We start from the raw sequence: 12,037 nt of genomic DNA, 5'->3' as shown, positions 1-12,037 counted from the left end.
TAGAGTTCGGACAAAAAAAATCGCAGCAGTAGCCATCATATTCATTTTTGACCGAAAAAACTTTAGATGAAAAATGAAAGAGCTGTTAAAATCTATTGGGCAGTCTGGCAGAAAGAGGTTAGCTCCGTCAATAATTGCCAAACTTTAATTTTTTACATCCGATAAAACAGCTTAAACAATATAAGAAAATGAGAAAAGTTGATAAAATTATATTCTGATTTAAAATAATGACAATATTGAGTTGGTTTTAAATTAATTTTGTGTTGGCAACCCGTGCTGTTTTTTATCTATGCGTTCCTTTTGCTGTTGGAGTGAAGATATCTCCTTTTGATATCATTCCTTTGCTCCATTTCCAGTTGTTTTTCAAGTTCTTTCAGTTTCTCCATTGGCACAGATTCCTAAAAATACAACACCGTTCTAACGATTGTGGCATAATCATAAGGGGTGCATACATTGTTTACTGCAATCATATTTCACAAAAAAACATAATTTCGCTCCTTTAGACAAAATCAACGCAAAGGTATTTCAATATAGAACGATCACGGAAAAAATCTTTGAGAAGATAAATTCTTCTCAACATCGCAATTAATTTGCCAATAATAATACCCAAGGGCGATATCAAAAGGAGTTTGAAAAAAAAACATATTTATTTTTTGGGTTTTAAAACTTGATAAAGAGCTGGTTGTTTAAACTTGAACGCTCCATTCATATGTAGATAAATTCAAGTTTAAACAACCAGCTCTTGATCAAGTTTTCAAACCCAAAAAATAAATATATTTTTTTCAAGCTATTCTTGCTATGTCAATAAGATATTGTCAAGATTTTATCAAGGTCATCCAAGAAATTTTTGCCGATCAAGATCTTGACAAGATGTTTCAAGTTTTGCAAGAATTATCGAGATCTTGCAAGGCGCATCAAGTTTCGTTTCACTGGGATAAACTATAAATATTTCAGTATTGAGCTTGATTGTGAACCAAATGCTTTTTGCCTATGGTCCTAATGGGTAAAAAATCAGGCAACTGGGGCTTATGTAATGAATTAAGTTCACGATCTGATTGAAAGCTTTCATTAAAATGAAAATTAAGATGCAAATAAGCTTAAACGTTAAAATTCAAACTTACCCGTCTACCAAGAAGCGCATTCTGAAACAGAAAAAGAACTGAAAAATCAACAAAGCGTGAATAAACAACCAAATAAAGTAAACAAACTCACCGTTTTGCTAATACCATAGGACGTCAACAGAAATGCAATACTGTATACAACTAGCAATTTCAACATTTTCGTATTTAGTTTGTTATCTCTAAACAAAACGAACAATGTGAAATCTATTACAAAAATGTAAAACTAGTTGAGGTTAAGCCCATTTAAACAGTTGCCAAATTGAAACAAAACTTGTTACACAAAATTGTGACACGTCACAGTATTAGGCTCAAAGTTTTTCCATTTTTTATAACTTTATCGGCTGTTTTCAAGTCTGTATGTTAACAAATCTTATCGCTATCTATGGGCGTTTTTGCTTTAATGTTTCCCGAATCTTATAAAGTGACCTTGACCTACAATATTTATTAATGCAGTCTGCTGAAAGGCTGTGCAAATTCTGCAGCATATGCATGGTTTGGTTATGAATAAGTTTATAAAAAAACGGAGGTCAAATTCGTCGCACTTTTAAAATTGATTCATTATCAGACGGGAGCGAGTTTCAAGTCTTGATCAGTTATTTTTGAAAGAGGATTAACGTCTTGGGCTACGAAATTAGTGTTGCTAACGACATATTTCCATTTTTGGGACCTATCAAATTTTTCCGGGTCAAAACTCTAGCGCTAAAATATGTTAAAAATACGGTGGCAACGAATATTTAGATAAAGTGCGGTGAATTGCGTTGAATTTAGTGGTGAAATTCACAGCAAAAGTCACCACACTTCTACAAAGATAACCAATGATAATTATCTATGTAAATCTTGGTGAAAAGAAGTTCAATTAGAAAGAGCTGACGTTAAAGAGAGCCTTGACCTGACCTGATGCAAAAATAGCAGAAGTGATAGTTTCACACCAAGTACCATGAGCAGCTGAGGCATGGCCGTGGTGCCTGTGTCGTCTTCTGAATTTCTGCTAAGCTCAACAGTGAGGGGACTGTCGCCCAGAAGATCGATCAAATAAAATAAACCCAAGGTTATGAATTGGTGAAGCAAGCGTTACTTTGTTACTCTGCTATTTCCCCTCATCCACTCTTGTATGCTGCTGCCAATTAGATTGCCTTGAAATAAGTTAGTTCGCAATGGGGCTCGTAATATCAATTCTATTTATATGGAAAACAAATGAAGAAAATTACTTGCGCATCAATGGAAAGGACAAACTTAAGACAATTTATAATAGTACTTAAAATAATAATAATAACAGTATCCGTGGTTCACTTCTAAAATGAACTAAACCAAAAATGCTCACAGTATCCCAACTGGTCTTGCAATTACAAACTTCCAGAGTTCAGTCTCACTAAACTCTCAGTCTCGTCTCTGCTTCTTTTCACACTATCTTTTAAAGTTTAGTCCCACTAAACCAAATACTTTCTCTGGTTTCTGCAAAAATCTCTCCTGTGTCAAACTTCGGCTGTGTCTCCTCAAATCGTTTTGACCCTCTCTCTTCTCTCTGCGTGTCACTTCAATTTCTACTCAACCAATAAGTTCTTATCTTAAGCAAACAAACCTTAATCTCTTAAGTAATAAGCATTGCAACCTACACTTGAAATCTGTCACATTCTGTGGGAGAGCTTCTGTAGGAGAGCAAAATGAACTAAACCAAAAGCGCCCACAGTATACCAACTGGTCTTGAAAATACAAACCTCTAGAGTTCAGTCTCACTAAACTCTCAGTCTCGTCTCTGCTTTTCACACTTTCTTTTGAAGTTTAGTCCCACTAAACCAAATACTTTCTCTGGCTTGTGCAAAAACTCTTCTGTGTCCAACTTCTTCTCTGTCTCAACAAATCGCTTCGACTCTCTTTTTTTTGTCTGCGTGTCACTTCAATTTATACTCAACCAATTCGCTCATATCTTAAGCAAAAAAACTTTTTTTCTCTTAAGTAAATATTGCAACCTACATTTGAAATCTGTCACATTCTGTAGGAAGGCTTTGTTTGCTATGCAAACAAACCAATATCAAATTATGCTCTGTCATTCAACTGCTACCAATCATTGTTCAACTTTCTCCTTATCTTAAGTACATGACCTTTAGACTCATATGTAAACAACTCCACTCCGCTTTATCTCATAGATGCACTTGACATGTCAATTAATGTTTACTTGGTAAACATTAAACTTTGCTCTAAAAAACTCTTATTCATCTATATCTGCTATCAAATTAACTAGCTGCAATCAATCCCTGTCAAACATTATGTGTTGAATAAATAACTAATCTCAACCCCCAAAGCTAAGAGCAACTGTTATTCTGAGTTTTCGCAACATTTCATGCAATTCCCCAGTTAAACACTCCCGATAAGAATAATATTCCTAAGATCCCACATTTTGAACTGTATGGATCAATCAGGGGTCAATGATTCAAGATTAGTGCACAAGTTGATGAAAACTAATTTTTGTCATAGAATGTACTCTCACAGGTGCACCTACCCACAAAATTTCATTACCTAATAAAACACGAGTAATGACCGTGCACACTTTTCATTAAAAAACCGGACGATCCCAAAATTACACACTTAAAAACTCGCGAAATAATGGTCAAAACTTCTTTGGGTAACAATTTCTAGTAAATATAGGGTGCCACCAACTTGCCTGCCAAGCTTCATGACCTACGTATCAGCAGTTCCGATTCTTTTGCAATTTGAGAATCATTAACGAGTTGTGGGTGCCGAAACCCGAAAAATCTGAGTTCGTCAAAATTGACCAGGTTGGGTATTTTTTTGTCACTAACTGTCTTGGGTTATCAAATTTTTACCATTTCAAAGTCATTTGGGGGCCATAAATTTGTATTCTTTGGTTTTCAAAAATCTAGGGTTAAAAATCTTGGATAAAAATCTAGGGTTAAAAATTTCACCAATCGAAATCCCTTGAAAAGTTACACTAACCCTCCAAAAATCATAGGTCTGCTACCAATACTCCACGAGCAATTAAAATTTTACGTCCCATATCACGGGCGTGCGCCAGTTCCGTGCAAATTGGTGTGGGGTCAAATCCGACATTAAAACTGGATTCCTTGCACCCAAAATAGTCTATTCCTCAAATTTCAGGTCAAACCGACTTCAATTTTTTGAAAAAAAACTATTTCAATGTAGGTGCAAACTACCTTCCTGCGACAACTACCAATATTCTCAAGAATCGCCAATTTATATCCTAAACCCTCCCATGATCATACAGAACCTTAGTTCATGCGTGCATGACATTGCGAATGATTCATCCCACTAATTTTCAGTCAAACAGTCACATTTCACAGTATAATACCTAAGAAACCTTCAAATCACATTAATTCTGGTGTTAATATATGGACGGTGGGTGTTCTGATTATCCTGAAAACTATACCCGCATTAGAGGAACATTAGGGGTTCCTCACCATTGATGATTGGTCATCAACCAATAACTCCTTCGAATCCCAGGGGGGTCGGAAAAATTATGTACCAAGGGTATTTCGAAAAACTGATAAATTGCCTTTTCTTTTTTAAAAATTCAAATGAATTTCTTCCACAACTTTCTAAACCATTGCCATGATCACCCAATACAATACTGCACAATTAAATACTACTACGACTAGTTTTTGCCGTTATTTCATCCATAAACTACCTATTTTTTACTTAAAATATCGGAAGAAATTTCGAATAACAACAATTCCGGTGCTAATAATAAAAGATCAGAAAAATGTTTTTGGCCGCGCATCCCTATTAAATATGGAAAATCATTAATGGCTCATGCCCACAAGTTTTTAGAGTCCAACGATGAAAATAACTTAAAGAGTTGAGGGGTACCAGGTTTGGGGTTTCCACTATTTTTGCAAATTCAAAATTACACTTTGATTTACTTCAAATTGAAATTCTAATTCAGTTCAAAGTATCTAGTTCACTACAAATGATTGCTCTTTAGTTTACTTCTAAATTTATATCAATCATTTCAACGCACAAAAACAAATTCATTAGTTATTAATTAAAATTTGACAGTTCAATATGATTTTGTTCTTTAGTTTGTTATTTTTTAAGATATATCACTCAACTCCCCTCTAGGGCGCCTTCAAAACAATAACCCTCTAGAAAAAAAAACCTTACTTCAAACACCTGATTAACGCGTCCAAATTGACCTAAATTATACAACTTGCAGTATCTACTTATGAAAACTTCTTACGTTCTACACTCCTCCATCCCAGATTATTATTCTCCCGAATACTTTCAAGCCGTTTTCCTTTCACCAGATTAGTATACTCCTACGTACCTTAACAATAGTCGAATAGGCGAACTGACTCACTTAGGTTTAGATCCTGTAAATATATAAACTAACTACACCAAAATTTGAATAGCGGTTGATTAAATCAGATATGAAAACACTTTCGCATTTTGACATTTTAACATATTCTAACTAATGAATCAACATTGATTTTTGATCAAACTCTATTGCCTCTGAGATACATCCTCCCCGGGAACCCCAAAATCACTAAAGTAAAAAAAAACAAATCTAAAAATAGATCTATCAAAACTACACATTTCCCATTTCCCTAAATCTTCTTTTTTTAAAAAAAATCTAAAGCTAAAGTGCTTGATCAAATTGTCCTAATAAAATAGATTGATACATTGTAGACAACAATTGCGTAAATAACATAGCTGTTAACGTCCCTGTCATCATACACTCGTGCACCTGTACATGAAAATCTTCTTCCTCTTATGCTTGAATGGATGTCCACATCTTCTTCCACTCTAGCTGCCATTTCTCCTGTAAGCCTGCCACGACTGCTGTTTTGGTGCCTCCAAACGGCTCCACCTCTCTTTCCAGCTCAACGATTTGTTCTCCATCAGCAGTTTTGCAATCTCCCGAAATCGTGATGCAATCCTTCTCTCCACTTTTTGCTCAACTTCCATCGAAAATATGCTAGACTCCTCACTCCTAGGCTGTTGATCATCATGAACCCAACTGTGCAACACTGTAGCCATTGAATTTTGATCGGATTTCCCTGTTTTGTCAGTTCCAGCGCTTTCCCCTTGATGCTCATCCGTTGGTTAGACGGAAACACTACCATTAAGCTGACTTTCATTCAATTGCAATTACACCCATTACATCAGCTCTTTTTCCAACTGTGCAAAATTACATCGTTCACCTGCTGTTTTATCGTTTTTAACCTTCTATGTTTCAGATACAGCTTCTATTTGTATCGATCACTTGCCCTTGAGAACACTGCTGTCGCGATCTCTGATCCACAGTATCACTGGTTTCAAAAAAATCCGCCCTATTTCCCGCTTTCCCTCTAACAAACAAATTGTAGCTTCGCTCATAAAAAATTGGATTGTCAGACAGTCGAATGTCAAAATGATACAGCGTCTCGGTCAGTGTCCTTGCTTGCTTCCCTGGAGTCGACCGCCAATAACCTCTTGGTAAATCACTTACTGCATTCACGGCCCACCCACACAATTTTATAGGCAATAACTTCATCATCTCTTCTTCCGTCCATCCCAGCTTCAAGCCAGTGCTCAAATAAAATGCATGCCAATCTTCCCAATCTTCGTCGTAGCCTCGTGAAGTAAAAGGCTTCACCAATTGATAAACTTTTGTTGCGCTCTCAGCAGTTTCTCCGACGAAAAGTTTCGCATGTTCTCCAACTCATTGGAAAAAAATTGACAGCAAAAATTAACAAAAAAATGAAGCCCACCCAGGAGCGCCACTGTCGTCTTTTGAATTTCTGCTAGGCTCAACGGTGAGGGGACTCTGTCGCCCAGAAGATCGATCAAATAAAATAAACCAAAGATTGTGAATTGGTGAACCGAGCGTTACTTTGTTACACTGTTATTTCCCCTCTTCCACTCTTGTATGCTGTTGCAAATTATATTGCCTTGAAATAAGTTAATTCACAATGGGGCTCGTAATATCAATTCTTTTTATATGGATAACAATTGTAAGAAAATTACTATTATTAAAATACTATTATACTATATTAATTAAAATAATAATAACAGTAACCGTGGTTCACGTCCAAAATGAACTAAACCAAAAGCGCCCACAGTATACCAACTGGTCTTGAAAATACAAACTTCTAGAGTTCAGTCTCACTAAACTCTCAGTCTCGTCTCTGCTTTTCACACTTTCTTTTGAAGTTTAGTCCCCCTAAACCAAATACTTTCTCTGGCTTGTGCAAAAACTCTCCTGTGTCCAACTTCTTCTCTGTCTCAACAAATCGCTTCGACTCTCTTTTTTTTTGTCTGCGTGTCACTTCCATTTATATTCAATCAATTCGCTCATATCTTAAGCAAACAAACTTTTTTCTCTTTAGTAAATATTGCAACCTACATTTGAAATCTGTCACATTCTGTAGGAAGGCTTTGTTTGCTATGCAAACAAACCAATATCAAGTTAAGCTCTGTTGTTTCCATTGCTACCAATCATTGTTCGAATTTCTCCTTATCTTAACTGCACGACCTTTGAACTCTTATGTAAACAATCCACTCCGCTTTATCTCATAAGTGCACTTGACATATCAATCAGTGTTTGCTTGGTAAACATTGAACTTTGCTCTAAAAAATTCTTCTGCCTCTATTCACGTTATCAAATTAACTAGCTGCAATCAATCCCTGTCAAACTTCCTGTGTTGGATAAATAATCAATCTCAACCCCCAAAGCTAAGAGCAATTGTTATTCTGAGTTTTCTCAAAATTTCATTCAATTCCCCAGTTAAAAACTCCCGAAAATCTATTGTTTCTGAAAGCTCTCAAAAATTTGACCTTTGGGGGTCAATCAGGGGTCAATCATCCGAGATTCGTGCACAAGTTGATAAAAACTAATTATTGTCATCGAAAGTCCTCTCACAGGTGCACCTACCCACAAAATTTCATGACCTAACTCTTAATAGAATACGAGGAATGACCATGCACACTTTTCATTAAAAAACCGGACAACCTCAAAATTACAAACTTAATAACTCGCAAAATAAAGGTCAAAACTTCTTTGGGTAAAAATTACTAGTAAATGTAGGGTGCCACCAACTTGCCTGCCAAGTTTCATGGCCAACGGATCAGCGCTTCCGATTTGTTTGCAATTTGAAAATTTTTAACGAGTTGTGGGTGCCGAAACCCGAAAACTCCGAGTTCGACAAAATTGACCGGTGTTGGTATTTTTTGTCGCTAGCTGTCCTGGTTTATCATATTTTTACAATTTCAAGGTCATTTGGGGGACATAAATTTTGTATTTTTTGGTTTTCAAAAATCTAGGGTTAAAAATTTTGGATAAAAATCTAGGGTTAAAAATTTCACCAATCGAAATCCCTTGAAAAGTTACACTAACCCTCCAAAACTCATAGGTCTGCTACCAATACTCCACGAGCAATTAAAATTTTACGTCCCATAGCACGGGCGTGCGCTAGTTCCGTGCAAATTGGTGTGGGGTCAAATCCGACATCAAAACTGGATTCATTTCACCCAAATTAGTATATTCATCAAATTTCAGGTCAAACCGACTTCAGTTTTTCGAAAAAAATACTATTTCAATTTAGGTGCTAACAACCTTCTTGCAACAATTACCAATATTCTCAAAAGTCTCCATTTTACTTCTTAAACCGTTCCCATGATCATACAAAACCTTAGTTCATGCATGCATGACATTGCGACTGATTCATATCATTAATTTTCAGTCAAACAGTGATATTTCACATTAAAAAAACATGAGAACCGTCAGTTCACATTAACTTCCGGTGTTAATAGATGGAGGGTGGGTGGTCTGATTGGCTTGGAAATTATAACCCCAATAGAGGACCATTAGAGGTTCGTCCCCATTGACGATTGCTTATCAACCAATAACTCCTTGCCATTCTTGGGGGGTCGAACAAATTTTGTTCCCAGGGTATTTCGGAAAACTGATAAATTGCTTTTTCTTATTTAAAAAATCCAATAAATTTCTTCCACAACTTTCTAAACCATTCCCATAATCACCCAATATAATACTGCACAATTAAAAACTATTACGACTAGTTTATGCCGTTATTTCAACCACAAACTATCAAACTTTTACTTAAAATATCGAAAGAAATTTCGAATAACACCACTTCCGGTGTTAAAAACAAGAAATCAGAAAAATGTATTCGGCCGCGCCTCCCTATTATATATGGAGAATCATTAGTGGATCAAGTCCACAAAATTTCAGAGTCCAACGATGAATATAACTTAAAGATTTGAGGGGTACCAGGTTTGGGGTGTTCCCACTATTTTTTTGCCAATTCAAAATCACACTTTGATTTGCTTCCAATTGAAAATCTAATTCTGTTCAAAGTATCTAGTTCATTTCAAAGGTTCGCTCCCTAGTTTACTTTTAAATCAATCATTTCGACTGTGGCCTGATGCACAAATACAACTTCACTATTTAATCAAAAAATTTTGACAGGTCAATATGCTTTTGTTCATTAATTTGTTTGTTTAAGATATATCACTCAACTCCCCTCTCTGGCGCTTTCAAAAAAACAATAACCCTTTAGAAAAGAACGCTTGCTTCAAACACCTAATTAGCGTGTCTAAGTTGACCCAAACTATCTAACTTACTCGCAGTATCTACTTATGAAAATTTCTTATGTTCTACAGCCTGAAAATTGCAGTACAAACAATTACTTGATCACTTATCTATGAAGCAAAAAATTCCATTTCTCAAATACTCAGTTTCACTGAAAATTTCCTGATCTCTTTTTAGTAGTAAATACGTTTGATTTGGTTAATTTGGTTGATTAATAATCCAGTAAACTTTTGCCTCTCAATCGTCTCGTTTTTTACTTTCGTTTTTTTTCTTGGAGTCATCTTAATTGGTACATTTAATTTTTCACCAGATAATTTTCTGATCCATTTTTCACCAGATAATTTTCTGATCCATATTTTCTGGTACATTTAATTTTTCGCCAGATAATTTTTTGATCCAATTAACCCACTCTAAATGGAATGTGTGCAAAATTCTCAAACCAATATTAGTTGTGTAACGATAGTTTGCGTTTTATTAAAAATCAGAGCAAACAAAAATGAAGAAAGGTGAATTTTAATCAAACAAAAGTAATTGTTGACAATGGCTAGGCTACGAATCTATGGCCCCCGTTGTACTTCACACAAATCTATCGGAACAAAACTAGTGATCGGCTGCCTCATTAAAATTCATTTTGGCTGCCATTTTTAAATTTTTAGTTTATAATTAATTGCACTTTGACATTGAAGCACTTTGGAAATCATTATGAAATTTGGCACTATAATCCAACGACATAGTTTTACGTTGGTTTTGTGGTACGTTATCAACACAAATTTTTTATCGCAGAGAAAGTGACTGAAATGTTTTTGGAAATTTTTAACTCAGCAAATATCACTTTTTATTAGATGATCTATGGTTAAACAGTGATCCAAGTTCTGCTCTTGTTCTGAATCCGCACTGAATAAGATTTGAAGTTCAATGTCGCAGGCTCATTATCCTTCTGATAACAACAGAAAAATTGAAATCTGCCCAGCATGGGAGGGGGGTCTGTGGAAAGTCTATGGAAAACACCGCAGGAAAAAAATCAACTGTCTTTCCTATGCAGATTTTCAGATTTTTAAACCATGTTTTGAGTTTGAAATCAACTTGCGCAAATTGGTGGGTTTTTCTCACTTTTTAGCAATATGGAATTAACCTACTTCTTCTCAGTGGTGAATTCTCTAATCTCCTCAAATTGTTGAAAACATTTGTGAATAGAAGCAAAAGATACCATGTAAACGCTAACATTGCGGAGCGAATTTTCATGACTTATTAGGACTGGATTCGGCATGTCATTTGGACAAGAATGCTATTTGCAAAAATTAAAACAACAAAAATTGATATCTGCGGTTGTGCAAAAACATATGAGTCTCTGAGCAAACGAACTTTTTGTTTTAAGAAGAATTTTCTTTGAGTTAACAGGGCTTCTGGTGATGCAGATCATGGTCCACATGAAATAAAAAGACTACCGGTTACATAGTTATAAGAATGACTTTAATTTAATGCGTTAAAATTTTAGCGTGAAACTATTTGCGTCCAAATAATTTAACAACTATCAGACTGATTTCAAGTCGAAAAATTAGTAAACAATTTTGCGTAATATTAATGTAGTTGAAGTCAATAGGAATATATTACAGTTTGAAGCTTTTAGATATTTATTCAATATTACATATGTGGTATTTTTAGTCTTGTGCGACATTTTCAAGCTATTCCAATCTAAATTATAACATTAGATTTCTCTTCAATTCGTGCATTCGGCTAGTTGCCTGCTAAACAGTTTTTTAGGGCAATAATATATACTTGTGATTGTTCTCCCGATAAATTTTAACGGTAACTGAGCTGAAACTAAAGAAAACTTAATTAGTGAATAACCGTATAAAAGTCTCGCGGAGTCTTCTTTTTTTGAAAGAGGAAGGCTAAAACCGTTTTTGAAAGGCTAAATGCTGATTTTCACTCTCAATTTTCTACCCGTAATACCTTCTGCTTATCAAACAATCTTAACAATCAGTTAAAATTTGTAAAAGCAAGATTTGGAACCAATGAACCTGTTCACGCTTAAAACTTTGTGCACTCTAAAAAATGTGCAGGTAAATTTACCTAAAAATGCAGGTAAATTTACCTGAACTGTGCATGTATTTTGGCGTTCCTGCCCAGTACCTGCACGGTACCTGCACGTACCTGCAAATGCAGGTAATTTTACCTGAAATGTGCATGTAGTCCCCCTGCACATTTTACCTGCAATTTACCTGAACAGTAAAAATTTTAGGTAATTTTACCTGCACGATTTACCTTAAATTTGCAGGTAATTTACCCTTACGTGATTAGTTATTTGCACGTTATAAGCGATTGTTAGATTATGCCTCATGAATTCTGT

The sequence above is a fragment of the Convolutriloba macropyga genome, chromosome 15, assembly GCF_964194025.1.
Source record: "Convolutriloba macropyga chromosome 15, txConMacr16.3, whole genome shotgun sequence".
In the NCBI taxonomy this organism is placed as follows: Eukaryota; Metazoa; Xenacoelomorpha; order Acoela; family Convolutidae; genus Convolutriloba; species Convolutriloba macropyga.
This window is presented reverse-complemented; position numbering follows the sequence as displayed.